The sequence below is a fragment of the Vidua chalybeata genome, chromosome 2 (assembly GCF_026979565.1).
Source record: "Vidua chalybeata isolate OUT-0048 chromosome 2, bVidCha1 merged haplotype, whole genome shotgun sequence".
NCBI classification, from domain to species: Eukaryota; Metazoa; Chordata; class Aves; order Passeriformes; family Viduidae; genus Vidua; species Vidua chalybeata.
In genome coordinates this window covers 48,772,788-48,794,439 of record NC_071531.1, presented here as the reverse complement: position 1 = coordinate 48,794,439, position 21,652 = coordinate 48,772,788, and positions in this window count along the sequence as shown.

The following is a 21,652-nucleotide window of genomic DNA, read 5'->3' as shown; positions in this document are numbered from 1 at the left end:
AGGAGGGACAGAGAGCACTGAAACAGACATACAACAGGCTTGCCTTCAACTCCTTTGTGTTTGCCTGTGAGGAAGACAGACACTCAGAATTGCTGTTTTTCCTTTCAAAGGGCAGATTGTGCATGCTGCTCTTTTTATATTTTAGTCTTTCATTAGGAAGTAATGGATACTGCATTTTCCTCTACAAGGCTTTTTTTGCACAGGAGAATTCACCAGTGCATTTATGGTGGGATATAATCATACCAATGTAACAACCCATTGCTAATACTGATATGCCAGAATAGTTACACCAGAAATTTCTCCCTTTTAGACAGCAGCTTTGTTCTGAAAGTATGAACATATGACATGTGGCTGCACTGCTACACTTACAGAAGTCTTCACCCACTGCCTGGGATTATTTCCTATGTATTTTAAGTGTCCTCCTGCATATTGGTTGATGCTTTTGTTGAAATACTCAATTCTATATTTACACAAAGAGCTCAAACAATCACCACGAAATCCCCTCTAGCTGAGCTTATCACAGGCACCCACAATACCTCCTGCCAATATAATTCAGGGATTAATCCCCATCCAACAGGGAATTTGGAATTGCATATACCCACCTTATAATCAAGGCAATTATATGACCAGCCTTGACCTCTCTCCACTGTGATGCTTGTTAGACCTTTCACTCCCTTATCTCCAAAGCCACCACTTCCCTTCTGGCTAAGGACCAGAACTAACTCAAATCTTGTGACAGCGACAAGTTTTTCCAGAGAACCAGGTTTCTAGGAAGGTGGTGGGATCCCATGGAGATAAAAGATGAGAGAGGAAGATCTGTAAAGCTCTAAGGAAATGACAGGACCAATAGATAGCAAGAGAAAAGAAGTACAAGATCCTGTGGACAGGAAACTCTGTCGTTCCTCTCTATGGGCACTGCTCTCCTTCAGACTTTTCTCATTCCTGTGGTGGTCTGGACAACCATGTTGCTTACCACTTTTAACCCTCCAGATTGTACAAAAAAGCAAAAAAGCAAAAAAGGCTAGGCTATTCCGTGGGAGAAGGAAAGGATGTAAAGCACAGCAAAGTCAGAATGACACCATAAAGTTGTAGGCATATATTGCTCAGGTGGAACAAAAGACTGTATGGTAAGAGACAAAATTTTCCAGGGTAAAGCAACTCCATCACCATCTCAAGAGCAGACAAAACAATCCATCCTGCCATAAAATAGCTGCAGGATAATCTGTCCTGGAAAGCAGCTTTGTAGAGAAGGATCTGGGGGTCCTGGTGAATAATAAACTGTCCATGAGCCAGCAGTGTGCTCTTGTGGCCAAGAAGGCCAGTGGTATCCTGGGGTGCATTAGGAAGAGCTTTGCCAGAAGGATGAAGGAGGTGATCCTGCCCCTCTACTCAGCCCTGGTGAGGCCAAATCTGGAGTACTGTGTCTATTTTGTGGCTCCGTGGTACAAGAAAGACAAGGAATGAGAAGAGGATCCAGTGGAGGGTTATTTTAGAGAATTGGAGCAACTTTGTTATGGGAGAGCTGGACCTGTGTAGCTTGTGGAGATGACTGAGGAGGGGATTTTATCATTGTATACAAATATCTTAAGGGGAGGTGCTGTGACAGGACAAGGGGACAAGATGTGTGAACTTTAAACACGGGAAGTTCCATGTGAATATGAGGACAAATTTCTTTACTCTGAGGGTGACAGAGCAGTGGAACAGGCTGCCCAGAGAAGTTGTGGAGTCTCTTTTTCTAGAGACATATAAACTGACTCCTGGTCACAATCATGTGCAGCCTGCTCTACTAAACTGGCTTTAGCAGGGGCTTGGACCAGATGAACTCAGAGATCCCTTCAGTCCCAACCAGGGCTTGAAGTGTTCTGAGATACAGGAGAGCCAGTACCAGATCCTAGTTGAAACCACAGGGCAAGAACTTCAAATGCAATGATAAGAAAGAAAAGTGAAAAGAAGAAGAAAAGAACAGCACTTTAGCTGACCCTTATTAATTTTCCCCACTCAATAATTTACGCCTTGTTAATTTTTCCACTTCATTGGCAATGCCAACAAAATATCTCCAAGGCAAACTTCACACCTGCCAACAACATGATTCTCCCCTTTACTAGCTCCTTTTAAATCTCAGGTTGGGAACAAGGGGAAGAAGAAATTAGAACGATCAGTAACTATTTCTGGGCTGTTTCCTTATCAGAGATGTAAATTGCATCATATGAGCCTACATGTAATATTTTTTATTAATTTTCAATGTTTTAGTAATTAGGCTAAAAGCAATAAGCTGGGACACTCAATACTGTTATCTAATGTGATGTCTCAGCCCTGTAATTCTAACAAAAAGCAGGGTGAGAGGTATTGTGAGTAATTTTAAATCATCCTTAAATAGGAGAGGAAATAAAACACAGATTTTTTTTTTGTCTTGCCTTTTTTGTAGTAAACAGAAGAGCAAATGTTCTTCTAACCTAAATGGGAATGTGAAATGAGTGCTGTATCATAGCAACAGCCAGAGGTTTGTCTCAATATTTGAATGATTATGAACATCCTTGTTAAGTGTGTAGTACACTGCTATGTCATAAGGAAAACCTAGTAAATTACTGCTATAAAAGTGAGCTGTTGAAGCTGAGTGTCTTAGATTCCTTAATGATAGCACTTATTTAGCACTGCAAGAGTGAATTTTTATTCCCAGGCATCCTTTTTAATGACAGGAGACAGATCATAAGAAGACAAATAATAAGTCCTGATATACTGGGAGCAAAAACTCTCAGATGTATTTTGAAATTGTGCTTCACAATTTTCAAATCAATGTGCAAAGTAACCTTTTTCAGGAATACGTTTTCATATCTAGTGTCGAAACTGGGTGAATTGTCAATGAGTTGTAATGGAGAAAGCTTGTTTTATTGACATCTGTATTTGTCCAGACCAGGGGTTACATGGTAGGCTGGATTTTGTCTTTTAGATGATTTCTTGCACCAGGTTACTTAAGTCTGGTTTGTCCAGTTCTTAAATATTGTGTGTTGCAACCAAGCAACATGGCTAACGTTTTGAAAAGCACCTAACTAGGTTCTAACACCAGGGCTGCATTCACAGAAAAATGTGCTGTTACAAAATGTGCCTTGCAAAGACAGTGCGGGCCAGGAATTCACTCTGTAGCACCATGGGATGAGAGCACCATGCACATCAGAAGAGATAGTTCTGTGATGTGTTTGTGTGTGCATGTGTGTATAGAATCAGGGCTTTTGAGGGGGAAGCATAAAACCTCATCAAGTCAGATAAAGAGCTGTTAAGGTGCTGGTCAGTGAGACACATGGAGGAAAGGTATCTTAAAAAAGACAGTAACATGACCCTGCATGGAATACTTGCATTGATCTAGGATCCAGAGTAATAAACCTAATTGGACAACAGGCTTCATTTGTGTGCTGACACTCCCTGTCACAAGTTAATTGTTTTAGTTAAGGTAAAAAATAGTCAGCAGGAAGAATTGAGAGTATTCCCTCTTTCCAGTACAACCTTCTTACTGCCTGAAAAATGGAAATGGTTATGAAGAACATGGAGAATGCAGCTGAAATCCCCTAACACAACTCATTACCCTTCAGATGCTTTAAGAAACAGGAATGGTTTTTGAGAGGTGCCTTTAATCTGTAGGAAGCAGTAAATATTTCCCAGTGGTGAATCCTGACTGAAAGGAGCCATTTGTTCCAGCTGTGACCATGCCTCTGCTTGTTTGACTCAAAGAACTGCCAAACAAGGTTATTGTTCTTCAGTGAGAAGTTTGGAGGAAGAAAAAGCACCCCCATTCTTTAGCCCCAGCAGGTTAATCGGTTTTTCCCTAAAACTTTATAACAACTGGTACTCTGACCACATCAGACTAGTTAGGGCTTGGCAGCCCTAACCCCCATGGTTGGCCCATGAACACCAGTGTAGGAAGGGAAGCTCATCACTTCATCCCATTTTGGTGCTGAGTGCCAGTCTCTAAATTCTAGTCAATGGTTATGTCTGTTTTGTGAAATACTGATTGCTAATTTTGGGGATTTATTGACATTGGCATGAACTGGCTGCTCAAGGTTGGCTTTCTTTGTGGCAAATGTTTTTTGGGTTGGTTTTTTTTTGGGGGGTGTTATTTTTTGTTTTTTTGGAGCTACAGTATTTTGATCTGATTCTAATCTAAAAAATATTGATTTTGCTAATGATGTGGGCAAAGTCATGTAATACGCTCCTTTATAGAAGCTCTAACTAATGCAGAGAAAATGCAGGGAAAGATAATAGAAAGGCTAAATAGGATATGCATGGAATATCTTAATTTTGCTACAAGCTGGGCTAATTAACTCTAATTCCTTTTAATGAAAGGGTGATAAATAAAACTATATTGAAGCTCTTGTCTCTTATCCTTTCCTTGCTTCAGTGCTGGTATTACTCTATTGTCTTTTTCCCCTAATTTCCAGAAGTGTAAGAGAAGAATATGGCCCTTTCATTTTAAGGAAGAAACCCTTAATATCAGAACTCTACTCTGGCACTAAAAACTAGTGCAGACAACAACTTCCCTGAGCTGGTTTCTGGAGGTACCTGAAGGTGTTACCCCTCCTTGGAAACAGCTTGTCTGCACTGTAACATTACTTCTTTTGGAAAAATGGGTATGTTAATTTTTCCTGAACATGAAAATTTGACATGTTTGAGTCAAGTTTCTTTTCCCTGTGACCATCCTCTCCCCTCAAATTGCTATCAGAGAGGTAGAATTTTCTTTAAATTAAAATGAGACTTTCAGAGTGCCCCGCTATTGTGTAATAGCAATGGAAAATGGCCTGCAGTCCTTTGTCACTGAAAAATACATGTTTTCAGCTAAAAAGATGCATTTTTCTTATTCTTGGTCTCTCTTCCTAGCCTCTTTGAAATCTGAGAAATGATGCAGCAGATGCTGAGCTGCAAACTAGAAGACATATATGATTTAAGTATCAGTTGCCTGGTATTTTTTGCCTGGTTCATTTAGTTCACTATGATAGAACACTGCAGCTGTTCAAATTAAAATAGAAATCTTAAAAAGATCACAATTTTTATTTCTTTTTTTTCCCCCAGCTATTTTTAAAATTTTCAAAACTGTGTACTCTTTGTCAAATAAAATCAATATGTATCTTATGTATAAATATGTCTCTTTTTTTACATGCTAATTTTATTGTTTCCAGGGGCAACTACAGAAGAATAAACACAAACAACCAGTGTGTTCCATGCTTGTTTTCTATTTGTTACTGTGTCATGGGCAAAATTTTTGAGAGGATAAACTCATCATCATAATTTTGCTCTGTTAAATTGGCTGATTCTTGGTTCTGTTCACAACAGCCTCAACAGATTCCAGGGAGACTAAAGGGCTGTTGGGTTACATTCTACCTTTTTTTCCACATGAGAATTTGGGAATGAGATGGGGTTTTATAGTTGATGACATCACCTATATACCAACACAATGATCACATGTATTGTTTAACCATAAGCCATTAGATATTGCTTGGGAATGTTTTAAAAATTAATATCCTGGACATCACTGCTGTGTGGGTTTTCTTGAAACTCAGCCTTCTATATAAGGAATAATATATAAAGGAGTCAAAATAAATAATTTGGCTGTGCTACAGCTAAACAGTGTATGTTGTATAAAGGTAGCTTCTTATATTGTACTTTGATGATTGCATTTCCTTTTAATCTGTTCTCCTAAAACTGCTACAACCACTAAACTAATTTGGTTCCAGTGTCACGACTCAGTCCTATAGCTCAAAAGAGAGACTCCAAGGAATGATGATTTATAAAACTGAAAATTCATTCGAATGTTTACCAAAAAATACTTTGTAGCCTTTGCACTTGCTGCTTTCCTATTTCAGATTCTATTTTAGGGTACAATCCAACCTGAATGCATTAAGGACAGATTATTTTTCCCACTCAATTCACCTTTTCAAGTTTTGAGCAGCCCCCACTCCAGAAATGAGCAGCCCAACAGTGTATTTCACTAATATCAGAAAAGGCAATGCCTGAAGCGGTTACAAAGATCAGTGAAGGAGCTTTGGAGAGATGACTGACATAAACATTCCAGCTATGGAAAAGAATGAAGCTATTGAAGAGGGAAAAAATCAGACTAAGAAACCAGGGACCTCTAAAACAAAAGGTTCAGCTCCATTTCTATTGAAGATACATTAAAGTCATTATGATTTTTCTGTAGGCTACAAGGAAGGCTTAGGTTTCAGTTTGTTACTTTGTTAATAAAAGTCAGTCCTCCACATATAAATAATCAAATGTTTTAAGAAAGGTGAAATATTTTGCAATATTTTGGTGCTCTCTTGAGGCATTCTCACATCCTCCATGTGTAGATTGATTTTTCCCTCCTTTTTTCTACCCATCACCTGATAGTTTTATCTATTGGAGGGATTAGAGATTATGTTGCTGTGATGGTTAGTCACTTGTGAAGGATAAAAATATCACAGTGGAGCTGGATGAGTTAAATTTAACGGGTGTGTAATTGACAGGCATGTACAGGATAAGCACTTTCCTTACGTACTTCTCAGCGCCACTTAGTTCACAGTGTGCTCCACAAATATTGGCAAGGAAATATGTCATGTGCCAGGGAATGAGTAAGAGAGATTTGTGTGAAATATGGATGCCAGAGAATGTCTAATTATAGCTCATGAAAGACCAAACAATAACCAATAACAAAACCCAACAGAATCATTCCCTCAAACCAAAGGTGGATTAATGATTTTTGCAGACAACTGACAATAATAATAGTCACCAAAATTCCTATGTAGTCAAGAGCCCATGGGTAAAAAAGTGGCCTAGATCTGTGGAAAAAAGGTTCTTATCATGACAGAATGCAGGATGAAATCATCTTTACTTGTGCAAAAGGCACTCCAGCATCTTAAATATAAAACTGTTAAGCTATGTTGGAACTGGGGAAGGAGCAGCTTTTTCCCAACTAGAAAAAATAAATCTGACTTGTACTTCCAACATTCAAAATAAGGCAGCAGATGGAGTTGCTAGGAGACAGAAGGCAAAGAACAAGAGCATGAATGTGCTCTAGTGTCTCTACACAATAGCAAAGAGTATATGAAATGAGCTGGAGCTTTAGATCTCACCATCAGCTATGACTGTTACAAGTATGAAATGCAGTCTTTGTGCTAACCAGAATGCTTATTCTGAACAATTTTAATAAGGAGATCTATGAGAATTGTATTATGTGATATTTAATGCTGCTCTGCAGTCAATCCTTGTAACCACGGAATTACAGTATAATTCAGATAGGAGGGACCTTGGGAGGTCTAGCCCAACCTCCTGCTGAAATCATGAGGTCAGACCAGGATGCTCAGGGATTTATACAGTCATCTCTTCCATGAATGGAGATGGCATAACCTCTCAGCACAACCTGCTCCTCCTGACAGCACTCATGGGAAGAGAGGTTTTCCTCATATCCTCTCTGAACCACTCTTGTGTTAATTAGTGCCTGCTTCTTCTCAGACTCACTGTGGCTCCATCTCCTAACTGACATCCCTGCAGATACTGGGGGCTTCTGTCATGTCCCTCCAAAGCCATCTCTTCTCCTGACTGAGCAAGTCCCAGTCCCACAGCCTCACTTCATGGGACAAATGGTCCAGCCACAATCATCCTGGCTGCCCCTGCTGAACTCATCACTCTTTATTGCTGCTTCTTGTACTGAAGGCCTAAAACTGGACACTATTATTCATGTGACCTAAGAAATACTGGCTGTTCTCCTGTTAATACAGTTCTGGATGATGTCAGCCATCTTCGGCATCTTTTGCCAAGGTGCACTGCTGGCTTGTGTGTGGCGCGTGCCTAATTTTGAACCCACCAACACAGCAGGTCAGCAAGAGCCTGCTGCCACTCCAGGGATTTTTGTTGACTATCCAATATAAGTACAAAGATATATTGCAAGGTGGAAAGAGTAATAGGGTCATGTGCAGAATTGATGAAATGTGAAATGAAAGTAAAGCCTGGCTGAAAAGTTGTCTTGGGAAAGGTGAAATGGATGAGGAATGAAAGAAGTGTCACTAGGCTTTGATTATAGCACACTTAGAGTAAGAAAGATTTTGTAACAAATAATTTTCTTGGAGAAGAATCTCAGGTAATTTCACCACCACTGAATAAGAAACCATCATGAAAAGGGCTTTGTGAAACAGATTAGAAAACAAGTTTAGAATATAGATATTAAAATATCCATTGAATGCTTAAGTTCTTAATCTACTTTTATGATAATTCTAATTGGTGAAAAAAATGAAAAAAAAAATCTATCCAGTTATAGAAAAATACTTATATTTAATAATAAATATAAGAAGAAAAGAGTTTATCAGTTATAGTATTATGAGGTCCTCAGATTTTCAGACAGATATCTGTAGAACAAAGAAATACAGTGAGCAATATGTAAGTCAGTACTTATTTGGTTCTGAGTGGAGAAAAATTGCCAAAGAAAAAAGTTTGCTGGAAAAAAACACTGGCCAGAAGGCATAAAGTAGTATAGTTCTTATGTTAATTTTAATAAACTGCTTGAATAACTATCAATTCTTACTTTAAATATTTATTCCAAAAGCTTTTTTCAATAAATTGTCACTTTATTTGAATAATAACTCCTAAAACTACAACGATTTTACCTTTTGAGCAATATATTTGCTGTAGATGATGATGAAATCTACTAGTCCTCTGTAGAGTTTAGAGGTATCATCTAATCATAGTTGTTAATGATCAAAGAGAATCCCCAAACCTTGAACTATGTGTTTGTGTTCTTATGTAATAGGTTGCAGGTAATCACAGAGCTGACATAAGGAAAAGAAGAAAAAAACCAAAAAACACCAAAAACCCAAATAAAAATAAAAGTAGATAAAAATAACAAAATTGTTTACAGATCCTAGAAAATGCAGATTATAAGGCATCTGGACAAAGCCACAAGAAGGACAGAAAATAGAAAGAGACGTTGGGGTGAAAGTGGAAAATGAATCCAGGAGGAGTCACCAAACAAGAAAAAGTAGGGTGTGCATGCAGGAATCTGTACGCAGCATGAAGCCCCAGGCAATGCTGGTTAACCAAACCTGATCTACAGCATTCAGCACTGGCTCTATCAGTGGTTAAAATAAAAACAAACAACAACCTCCCCAAAAAATAGGCAAGTAAGTAAAGCAAGTAGGGCATTCAATGCATGACTGGCTGATACTAGTTGTCAAGCTGAGACTTAGCAGGAAATGAGCTTCAAATAAGCTTCAGTATTTGGCATAACTAGACTTTTCTCAGTTGCAGCTTCTCTGGGTTTGGCTTGCACACAACCTCTGTCTGAAAGGATTCAGCAGGGAAAGGATGATTGTGTCTGTGCTGGTCCCACCACCTGCTCTAAGGATGGATTCCCACTTCGTCAATCAGTGAATTGTGTTCTACAACTTGCTGCACGCCCCCTTGAGCAGCCTAGCCCTATCTATAGCACTAGGATATGACAGATGCAGCAGCTATCCCTTGCAGCCACCTACTCCCAGGCATGTTAAACACTGGTGTATCTGTGCAGGATGCCAAAGGTGTGTTTGCATAAGGAGTTATGTATTATGACAGCTCACTGCCTGCTAGGAAGGGGTTTCAAGGCTGGGCCAGGTGGAGGTGATGGGAGCTGGCTTGCTTCCACCCATAATGCTTATTGGAGCAGGCCCTGAGATGGTTTTATCACTGAGTCATTTCCAGGTTTTAGCTGGGTGGATACCAAGTTGCTCCATGAAGGATCCAGCATGTGCACATGGGCAATAGGAGCAGGCCCAACTGACAGCTCTGATGTACCCAGAACTCATGTTTGCCAGGTACTTTAACTCAGTCTTACTGCCTGGCAAGCCTTCAAAGTGAAAATAGGCACATCTTATCTAGGAAAACAAATGTTCACAGCCTTCACTGCAGTATGGAAACCTTCTTTCCGCTAATTTTCAAGTCTCCTCACCCAGAGTACTATAAATATTTACAATATTTTCCCATGTGCCTATAGAATGTAAATACCAAACTTGTAGAGAAATAATTTAACAAGATTCAGACCCAGGACTTTTTAATACCACTATAAAAAGAAATAGCTGCTCTTATTATCCAGGGACATTATATCTGTGCTTTAAAAGGCAGAAATTCTAGGATGAAATTAGATAAGAACAAAACATTAACTGAGTGGTGAGAACACTTTGGGGCATCTGTGTGCTTTGTGAATGGAACAAGTTCCCTAAGTGCTCAACAGAAGGTTGACCAAGTCAGATTTGAGGGGAAGAACAAGGCTCTGCACCTTCTTTGTGTTTTGGCTGAAAGAAAGGTAGGAAGGAGCAGAAAGGAAAGGATGGACAAAAACTTCCCTCATTGAACTCTGGCTCAAGAGTTCCTTTGCAGCCATGCAAAGGTGGTGTAGATTTTCCATTTATTTCCTAAGGGTAATAGTGGTTCCCTGCATTGAGCTAGCATTCAAAGCCAGACTGACTAGCACTTCATGGTATGCCACCACCAAGCCAAGTACAGCATCTGAATTGGCACAGGGTGTGCTCTATGAGTCTTTCTGTGCCTTGCTTGTTTTTACAAAGCCTTTTTCTACTTGTGATGTACTACTAAAAGTCTCCTCCTGAAGACAGGATTTTTTCTTTCCTTCAGGGTGGGCACACTCTTAATTTTAAAAGTTGAAATCATAACATGGAGTTGTTCTCTTTGCTTTTTCCTTTAAAATTTCAGCTCATTCTCAAGCATTGAAAAACTAAGATTCAGATCATTACTCTGCTGATGGAGAGCTCAACCCCATCTTCTCCACATCCTAGATAAATCCTTTCTCTACCAGGCTACTTTGGGTTCAGATGCTCCTTCCTTCTGTTTCTGGAGCTGTGGCACTATACAATTCTGCCACTTGTTTGTTTGTCTGCATAACTCATAGCCCCATGGTTAGATTACCTTTTCAGAGAAGGGATATGTGGATTTGAGTCTCCATCAGGTTCAGGACAAAAGATGGAATATGTTCCATGTCCTGGTGAGTGTCCTAATATTTGCATAATCTGACACAGAGTGGGTAACACCATCATCTTTGCCTTTGGAGGTACATAAAGAAAAATTACAAAGTCCATTGCTATTTTTATGGAACCTCACTTTATTGCAGTTTGTCTTATTTTTAGACCAAGAACTGGATTGGGATCTTTGTGGAGGTGAAGCAGATGGAAGGTATCAGGTTGGTGTGACACTTGGGGATATGTATGTTAAGTCAATCCTCATAAAGCAAATTAAAACCAAACAAGAAGGCGATTGGCGAGTCTATGTGATTTTGGGGGTTGGGCACACAAAGCAGACTTGTTCTTGCAGTGTTGTATACAGAGACACATATTCATTCCCAATACTGCTTCCAACCCAGGCCCTTTTAGGTAGAAAGAAAACAGATCAGTTCTGGAGGATGCCTCTGTTCGTCTTTCTCTTCACATACACATCTCTGGTGTGTCTGTGGCATTTGGCACATTGTAGTCTGCCATCATTCCACAACTTGACTTCCTGTGGTGTGAAATCATTAGCTGATTTAGACTTGTCAGGATTAGCTCTGCCCCGTGGTGCAGTGTGAAGACATCCCTATAGAGATGAGTTCAAAACAGTGCTGCCACCTAGACAGCAGATACCACATCAAGAGGCACTGGCAAATTAGGACACAGACTTTTCTCTCCTCTGTCCATCTTAGCAAAATTTTCCAGGTATCTCTATTATGTTGTCAATTTCTTGTGATTCTTGCTGGAAACAAAATTTGCTTGGGGGCCCCTACATTCCTTAAATTTGTGTATTCTCTATATTGTTGTCATAAGTTGTTATATGGGTGTGGCAGTTTAATGAAGATGTGGTGAGGAGGTAATGGGTGAAATAACTATTTCATAAGGCAGTAAGAAATGCTGTAAGATGATCTCCAGTCTTTCATTAGAATCTAGTGCGTTATTTATCAGTGAAAAAGACATGGTAGAACAGGTTCATACAGGAAATGAAACTTCAGCAAAAGTAGATGTCAGATAAAATCAACATTCAATTCAACTCTATCTTAAAGGAAAATATGCACATCATTTTGGGCTCAGGCACATGCAAAATCTTTGCTGGTTTGGGGGTTAAATTAACACCTATCTAAAACAGCTGTTAATATGCTTTAGTGGTTCTGTGTACCAAAACGAAATTTATCTTCTAATTAAATGAGATAGTCAAAACCTAGCATTTAATCTATCTTAATGAAGTCCTAAAGAAGGGGTAGCATTTAATAGTCTCTTTTGACTTTGTTGTGTTAACAGTGATAAAGGAAAGGATTTAAAACTGATGAGTCTAAATGAGGTTTTTTTTCATTTACAAGTGCAATTGAAATAATCCTTATTTGTTTCAAAGTAATTTTAAAGGTGATAAAAACAGGTTTTTAACCTTGGCAATTGGATAATCTCAAAAAGGGGTAATGATATAAAATTACCATTCCCTCCTCCAACACAAAGCAATTATTAAAATTTGTCAACCTGACTTCATGGGATTTCATCTGACTTCTTGCTGCAGAGGCAGTGAACTTTACCAGCAAATTCAAATTAATAAAGAGGGCTTATTTTTGCTACTGAACTTGATGGTCAGCTTTGTCTACAGATAGAAATCTATTTGAAAAAATTATAAAGCATGGTGATTCAGTAGATGTGCACTTGCTCCTTTTCATTCAGTTTAATTAGCCTTTTATACCTCATAATAGTTTGTCTAAAAAAATTGGCAAATTTTTACTCGGCATTTTGAATTTATAACAAAAGCCCATGACATGGAAAGCCCATCTTGGTTTGCTGTAATACCAATAGCTCCCAAAGCCATGAAATATAGTTGACCAAGATACAAAGGAACACCAAAAAAATCTTGAATCCTGAAAATATTGAACACATCTGCAAACACTGAGAAACAAAAAATAAGAAAATCATTGGACTTTTAATGTAAAAAATATGTTGGGAGAAGCCTATTTCCCCCCTTTCCTCTGAACAGCACATACATTCACTCCATCTGATTTCCTCCCTACTCAAATCAACATTACTGTTCTACAGGATATAAGCTGTTTTTCACCTCTCTGGGTCTCTTGGCTCTTCCACAAGTGTTATTAATGTTAGGAGTCATGCTGATTTCATCCCATTCCTAGTAGTAAACACCAGAGATTTTGTCTCATCAACGCAGGGCTATCCCTGCACTTGCAAATAGAGCAGTGCCGGGATCCTTGCTTAAATCCTCTCTGGCCAGCTGGCATGGACTAGTCTTGTTCCTACCACTGAAGGCTCATAAACAAGTTTGCTACATCCCAGCTATCTATTGGGAAATAGTGCATGGCTTTTTCTAACTCTGGGCCTATGCTGAGGATTTGTTTGGGAACTGGTCAGGGCCTCATACCAGGGACTGTTTTACTCCTTAACAATAGAGAAGGCAAAATCACAATGTTAGCGTCAGTCTGCCAATATAAACATAACCAGGTGGACTTCTTTTTAAGACCTTTTTGGATCTCTTTCTGGATCCATAGTCTCCTCTGGAGCTGGTGGGCCACCTTCTTGTGGGGAACCTTCATCTCTTTGCTCCCAGCCCAGGCAGTAGCAGTACAAGTGCAGAGGAGACTCCTCAAAAAAATATTTCTTCAGTATCCTTGTCCTGACTGTGATAAAGGGAGAGAATTCTGACTTTTGTTGTACAGGGACAGTATTGCTTCTTTTTTACAGACAGTGGCTTTATTATCTGTCCCTTTTGGGAAATCAAAAATTTCTCAGGGGCCAGAGTCTGAAAATTTTTCAGAAGGGGAAAGAGCACAGCACAGCAAAGAGGTTAATTTGTAGAAGATTCATTTCAACTAACACTTTTGACAATCTGGTAAAATCTAGTTTCCTAGTGAAACATACTATTTCCTTTATTTCAGAAAAAGCAGGTCAACCACCTGATATTTCCAACCCAGTGCAAAGAGAGCATTATGAGAGCTGAGGCAGCACTTAAGTCCCACACAAATCTGACTCTCTGAGAGTTATTTCTGTAAACTGACAGCCACAAACTCCAAATCACGAAACTGAAGTGTAAAAAAAAAAAAAATCTGTATTGCAGAATATCTTGTATAATATTAAGCTTTAAAGATTTCTGTTTCTAATTTTATCATAGCCTTTTTTTTTTTTTTAAGTTTTATGTCACACAGCAAGAAGGGCAGAGTTGCCACATCCTTGCATCTTGTGATGTGGTATGTAAGTCAGCTGAGTCCTAGTGTGAAAAAGAAAACAAAGCATTTCTAGTATGCCCCAAACACTTCTTTTAATTGTAGTATATTTAATTCATCATGGGCCTGTCAGATTTCAGGCAACAGCATAAACAGTCTTTCAGAGACGCTGATGGCTCCAAGTCTGACTTTTTTTATATTGAAACAGTTCTTAGTTCTGTTTGTTTGCTACACAGTATTTTCCTCAGTGTTGGTTTATGCTGAACTGAGACTTGGCAATGTTTTCCATTGGAATGTAACACTGTCATGCAAGGTCAAAAGGGAAAATGCCAGTCGGTGTTTCCCAGTGATTATACACATGTAACATTATTTCCTTTCATTGAACTCAGCATTTATTTCTGAGAAATAACTGTTATTTTAGCTTGCATCACTGCAGATATTAGTCATAAACCTATGCAGCTATTTATGTCTTATGTTCAATTGTCAAAGAAAAATTCCTTCCTTCCTTCCTTCCTTCCTTCCTTCCTTCCTTCCTTCCTTCCTTCCTTCCTTCCTTCCTTCCTTCCTTCCTTCCTTCCTTCCTTCCTTCCTTCCTTCCTTCCTTCCTTCCTTCCTTCCTTCCTTCCTTCCTTCCTTCCTTCCTTCCTTCCTTCCTTCCTTCCTTCCTTCCTTCCTTCCTTCCTTCCTTCCTTCCTTCCTTCCTTCCTTCCTTCCTTCCTTCCTTCCTTCCTCCTTCCCTCCCTCCCTCCCTCCCTCCCTTCCTCCCTCCCTCCCTTCCTCCCTCCCTTCCTCCCTCCCTCCCTCCCTCCCTCCCTCCCTCCCTCCCTCCCTCCCTCCCTCCCTCCCTTCCCTTCCCTTCCCTTCCCCCTTCCCTTCCCCCTTCCCTTCCCCCTTCCCTTCCCCCTTCCCTTCCCCCTTCCCTTCCCCCTTCCCTTCCCCCTTCCCTTCCCCCTTCCCTTCCCTTCCCTTCCCTTCCCTTCCCTTCCCTTCCCTTCCCTTCCCTTCCCTTCCCTTCCCTTCCCTTCCCTTCCCTTCCCTTCCCTTCCCTTCCCTTCCCTTCCCTTCCCTTCCCTTCCCTTCCCTTCCCTTCCCTTCCCTCTTCCCTTCCCTCTTCCCTTCCCTCTTCCCTTCCCTCTTCCCTTCCCTCTTCCCTTCCCTCTTCCCTTCCCTCTTCCCTTCCCTTCCCTCTTCCCTTCCCTCTTCCCTTCCCTCTTCCCTTCCCTCTTCCCTTCCCTCTTCCCTTCCCTTCCCTCTTCCCTTCCCTTCCCTTTTCCCTTCCCTTCCCTTCCCTTTTCCCTTCCCTTCCCTTCCCTTCCCTTCCCTTCCCTTCCCTTCCCTTCCCTTCCCTTCCCTTCCCTTCCCTTCCCTTCCCTTCCCTTCCCTTCCCTTCCCTTCCCTTCCCTTCCCTTCCCTTCCCTTCCCTTCCCTTCCCTTCCCTTCCCTTCCCTTCCCTTCCCTTCCCTTCCCTTCCCTTCCCTTCCCTTCCCTTCCCTTCCCTTCCCTCTTCCCTTCCCTCTTCCCTTCCCTCTTCCCTTCCCTTCCCTTCCCTTCCCTTCCCTTCCCTTCCCTTCCCTTCCCTTCCCTTCCCTTCCCTTCCCTTCCCTTCCCTTCCCTTCCCTTCCCTTCCCTTCCCTTCCCTTCCCTTCCCTTCCCTTCCCTTCCCTTCCCTCCTTTTGGATTTTTTCAGGGGATGGACAGAAAGGGAGGAGTAGCTAGACCTCAGACTAAGCTTTGGCAGTGGCTGCCTGTATAACTGGTTCAAGTAAAGCTCCTTCATACCTTTAGCTTCTAAAATGGAAAATTCTTTATTTTATCTGAAAACTCTTTCAGGAGTATCTGTACACAAATCTATTATAGTCTCTGCTAGAATCCCTCCAAGTACTGTTTAGAAGCTTTTAGAGAAGGAGGGGATTGGATTAATTCATTCTTTGATTTATTTTGAATTGCAGCCTTTTGAATGACAGAAATGCAATGCCCATTACCTTGGAGATGGACACATCTGCAAATCTGTTAAATAACAGAGTATTGCTTGCACAAGCTGTAATTTAAAGGTTGAAAAACCTTGCATCATCTCATCTCTGAAATATAAAACCACAGATGCTCACTTTCCCAACACTACATTTTACAAAGCTCTGAGCCAACTCCTTAAGTAAGCCCTTATGTAGTCCTGTTCAGTCCTTTTGAAGAGAAATTAAGGATATCTTTTTTATTCCAGTATGAATTCATCTGAATAGAGACAAATCAAGAATATATCTCTTTTGTTTTGTTTGATTACTGGAATGGCAGTGGGAAATGAATCTTCTTCATTACAAAATAATTTCCCTTTTACACATGACCTTGTCTGAGTACATTTTTAAGCACTTTGCACTTACCTAGTGCTATATTACCACAGGTATCTAGCTGCAATAGCCTGTGGGTTTATATCAGAGGTGAGATGTCATAGGAGTCTAACTCTCTATGCTAATTGTGAGGGTTTTAATTATTTCTGAAATGTCCATTAAATCCTATTAGAGACGGAGGTCCAGCTACAAAATTGAGTCACACATCTTAATTCTTGATAAATGATCTTGATGGGATTACTCTTGGCATTTAAACTCTTGCAAGCCAAGCAAGTTAGCTGCAGGAATGTCATTAACCACAAATAAAGGAGGCTTGATTATTGTTTCTGTTACACTAAGGTACCATGTTTATAGCAAGCAAACTCTCCAGTGAGTTTCAGTGAAGCGCAGTGCACTCGGAATGGGCAGGCATGGCCCAGTAAATATCCCTGTATACAGGGACCATCAGCTGTAGGACCCTCTGTAGCCTTAGGTCCCTGTAGGACCATCAGCTCTGGTCCTGCAAGCAGTAGATGTGTGTTAGCATGGCAGTGGCCCAGTGTGAGTATTCCTACCTCCAAGGAAGGGCTAATTCCCATAAGTGTAGTGCTACATTGAAACTGCATTGTATTGCAATTAGGCTAAAGCAAGCTGCAATATCTTCACACAGAGATGCATTTCAGATACATGCACACCCAGAGACTGCTTATCTCCAAAACTGTATTTACGCTACAGTATAAACCTGGTGAACCTTGTGTTTATGCCAGGTTCCAACCTTGTTGAACCTTGTATTTATGCCAGGTTCCAACACCTTGTATTGCAGATGTGTTATTTTAGTCTGATGTGGAGCAGGGTGGTTCCAGCAGGGGGATGGGGGATATAACTGTGAACTGCTTTGCACTGGAGTCCATATTATATAAAATGGATATGGGCCTGTACATACTCCACCCTTGCAATACAGGAGCCTTCATGCTTTGATTGGGGTAAGGAAGACAGAAAAAACATGTCCACCCCATGTTATAAAAAAGCTGTCCTTTGTTTGAAAGATTCCTGGATAAAACACCAATTTCTGCATGATGTGGCCATTTTAATTTTCTCTCCTCTGCCAAAAAGAATTAATGTTTTACTTAGGTACCAGTGCGAGGCGGGTGGTTAGAAATACCTTGACTATTGAACAATTTACAAATGGAATACAAATAACTTTCACTGATTTAATTGGCAGAAGCCTCTGACTTCTGAAATTTAGCTTAAAAGTGGAAATCAGCTTCTCTGTTGCTACACTTTGCAGTGAAGTCATAATTGTGTGTTTGACATTAGTCTGTTGCCATGGATAGTAGGAATCAGGGTAGGATGTGATGACATTAAAAGGTCACTTCAATCTCTAATAGCTATGGTTCTGGAAATTACTAATGGCATTGTGCTGCTACAAATGTAGAGCTGGAGCAACATGATGAACTGTAACTGACTCTTGTATAAGCATAAATACCTCTGAGATTTAGAAGAGAGGATGACAGAGCCCTATTAAAAAGTGAATGGGCTTATTTTCATCTTGTTCCTTTCTGAAAGACATTGCATACCTGGTCATCGGAGAGGGTAACTTCTTTGGTACAAAAATGAAACAGCAATAAGGGCATATCAATAAATGTTATGTCTGGATACAATTCTATGATTGTATTTAAACAATTAACTCTGGATAATTATTTACAGGGGATTTACTTGGACCAATAAACATCACTATTTTGGTATCTTAGAAATTTCAAGACTCTTTTAAGATGTGGCTCTTCTCATCTGATCACAGGAAATAAGGGATAATGTTTATTTTCAGAAGTACATATTTGAAGTGTCTAACTGAAACCATGGAGTTCCTGCTTGACTTGGAACAGTTGGGCTTGATCTGGCAGAAGAACATGACCGAGTCATTCTGAATTGTTAACACAGTCCCAGTGATTATGTCAGAAAATCTTTAGGGGATGGGAAAGAGATGGAGCACAGATTTCTACTACAGCAAAAACTGTTAAAACAAAAATAAACTCAGAATATGTAAATTGTGAAGGCTGTTTTGTAGAGCTTCTGTGATGCTCTAATATAAACATTTTATTTACTCATGCAGTTCATCAGGAAATGAAAAAAATTATCTAAAACTATATATATATATAAATCAAATACAAAGTTTTCCCACCATCCCTCTCCCTTTTGTTTTATATTTTCTTTCACTTCCCTTCCCTTCTATTCCCTTTCTCCTTCACTCCCTCCCTTCTTTCCTTCCCTAAATTTTTAAAAGTGAAGGCACTCTATAACTGGCGGTTTTACCACTTAGTTGTGTAGTCATTTGCTAGCTGTGATGTGTTTATTAATCATCCAGTGTTGCCACATGTTTCATTGCACATTTTGCATTCCTGAGAGCTGTTTGTAGGTGGTTTCCTGTGTTTGCAAATCTGGGCAATCCAAGCCCAAGCTGCTATTCACTGCTGCTGAGAAAAGGGAGAATCTCCTGGCTGATTGCTGAGGCAGTTGCACTTTGCCTGCAGCAGGAGAATAACCAAAGGAAGAGTAAATCCTCTCTTTAATCTCGAGTGCAGAGGTTATTTTTTTCTACAGTGATAAGTTTCCTTTTGAGGGTGCACAACTGCACCATTGGAGCATCTGTCTTGTGCCTTGGCACATGCTAGAGATGATCAAAGCAGCAGCTTTTGTTTAAAGAAATAGAAAAGCAGGGTTGCAGAACATCCAGGGATGGGTATAAAACCACAAAGCAAGGAAGAATCACAAGAGCCAAACTATATTAAATGGTTTTTTTTAGCAGTTTTCCAGTGTGCAAAATGACAAGGTAGGTCAGGTGACACAGTTCTGAAATAGTTTAGTCACTTGTATATAATTTGGGCATGTAGATTTTTTTTGGTATCCATTTTTCATAATCAGTCCAACCATTAAAATAGTGCTGCTATTTTCAATGGCAGTGAGAAGCAGATTTTTTTACCAATTTTTTTTTTTTTTTGTTACTTATGAGACAAATTTAAACTCTGCTATTAAATGACAATGAATGTACCTAGGCATCTGTTAATGAGAAAAAATTCTCAAAATAAAGCAGATTCCATTCATACTCATACTACTTTTATACAAACATAACATTGAATCAAGCAAAGCATTCCCATAGTATTTCTATAATTCATGAACTAACTTTATGTCATCAGTACAGAGAAGGCAGACATTCTCAATACACAAATAATAATTGAAATACATATTTTAGGCACCTGGTTCTTTTCAGGAACTTGAGCTCTCAAGTATTGCTTTTGACCAATCATCAGTATCAGTAATCTCCACAAGATTTATTAATGCCTTGCTAAAAAGTGCTGATGTAACTGTCCAGCACTGTTTTCCTTTTCATATAGGGAGGAGAAAATCTCAAGCTCTGCCATCACCAGCTGGCTTGTGTCCAATAATTCCAAATTAATTTAAGTGATCAAGAACTGGGCGTGAACTTCTCTTATATGTCAGAAGAGTAGGTAATAAAATAAAACCAATCAGTCAAAGTGTGGCAGCTCTTCACCCTGTGCTAGTGGGAGGAGAGGATGAGATCAGTGGTTCTGTGAAAGCTGAAGTGACCAGCTGACTTCTTTGTCTGCTTGCCTGCGTGCTCTCCTCTGACAGAACAAGAGACAAGCATTGCTCCCTGCTACTTGGTGAATAAGGAGCTTTCCCATGGAGACCCTCTGCACAATGAAGCTCAGAGACCTGGTGACAGTTTATGTCTCCATAATTTTATTTTTTCTTATGTCGCACCTGAAGAAAGAAACAGGTTAATTAATGAGAAGAGTGATGCACAGCTTTACTTCTCATTGTTATGACTCTGAGCAAGGCCCCGTGAGAACACTGGGAGTAATTACATTATATTTCTTTCTGGTTTAGCTACCAGGCCTGGATTCGTTCACAGCAGATTTTACAAGAATTTCTTTCTGTTTTTAAGACTGGCATTCATCCTCCATGTCTTGGAATAGTTTAGGATGTGTCATTTCAATTCTGAAGAACAGATTTGGGCATTTATTACTGAGCTACCTTCTATGAATGAAACAGTTGCACCCCTGGGAGTTTTCAATTTTTTTCTCTTAAAGTTTCATGTGTCCATACTGCATTGTAATGGATGACATGATTTTGTGATCTCTTTATTCAAGACCAAAAGCAGTCGATTTCAATTCATGCACAATATGCATTTTTATTATTTGTCTTCTTTAGCGTGATAGAAGGCACAGTACAGTAGGTTAACACAAAATGCTATAAACTGAATTTTTAAAATACAAGTTACACTTCTATATATTGTGTGTAGTAAGACAAGATTTCCTTTTTCATGTGCCAAATAGGCTTCTATTTAAAATACAGCTATGAGAAGATATGCTATCATTCAAAATTCAGCTTGGTTTTGGATTGTTAATCTAAAAACATCTAAATGAATTAATCTAAATAAAACAATGAAAGAGCAGTTGTGTTTACTTGTAATTTCTGGTACTTTAAGGAAACACCAGTCAATGAGAATTCCTCAATAGTTCCCTTCATTTCAGCTGGAAAGGAAAATATATTTAAGAATCTCCAGTTAGAAACTGCAGAGAGGGGCTTAACACACTGTAGTTACTCTGAATTAAGATTAAAATGTTGCTTGATAGCCCCTGGCTTTTTTTTTAGTAGAAATTATTCTGAGTGCATGGTAATACTTGTAAGTGACTGTGTGTGCTTTAAACTCTCCACTCCTTGATATGCTCTTGAACTTGTGCCATTTTGCACGGGGCACTGAATCAAAGGTTTTGATGAGGTGACACAGGACTGACATTATAAAGTAGCACGTCCAGAATTACTATCCAAGAAACACAGACTCACAGACAGTGTATATTTTTAGAGTTGCACTCATTGTTAACTGACATTAAAAACACTCTTGTCATATTAAAATGCTGTTAGGGCTGCTACTTAATGATTCACTGTGATTTTATGATGGTGTATGCTAAATATTCTAGGAAATTTTCAGTTATGAACTAGTTCAATAGGAAAGGGTTGTATCAACCTAATGTAATATTATATAAGTGGTATTTTCAGTGCTGTTCACTGAGTATTGTCAGATACTGGTCTATTTGGTTGTATAATATCATTACAGTTTACGATATCCAAGACTCCTAAG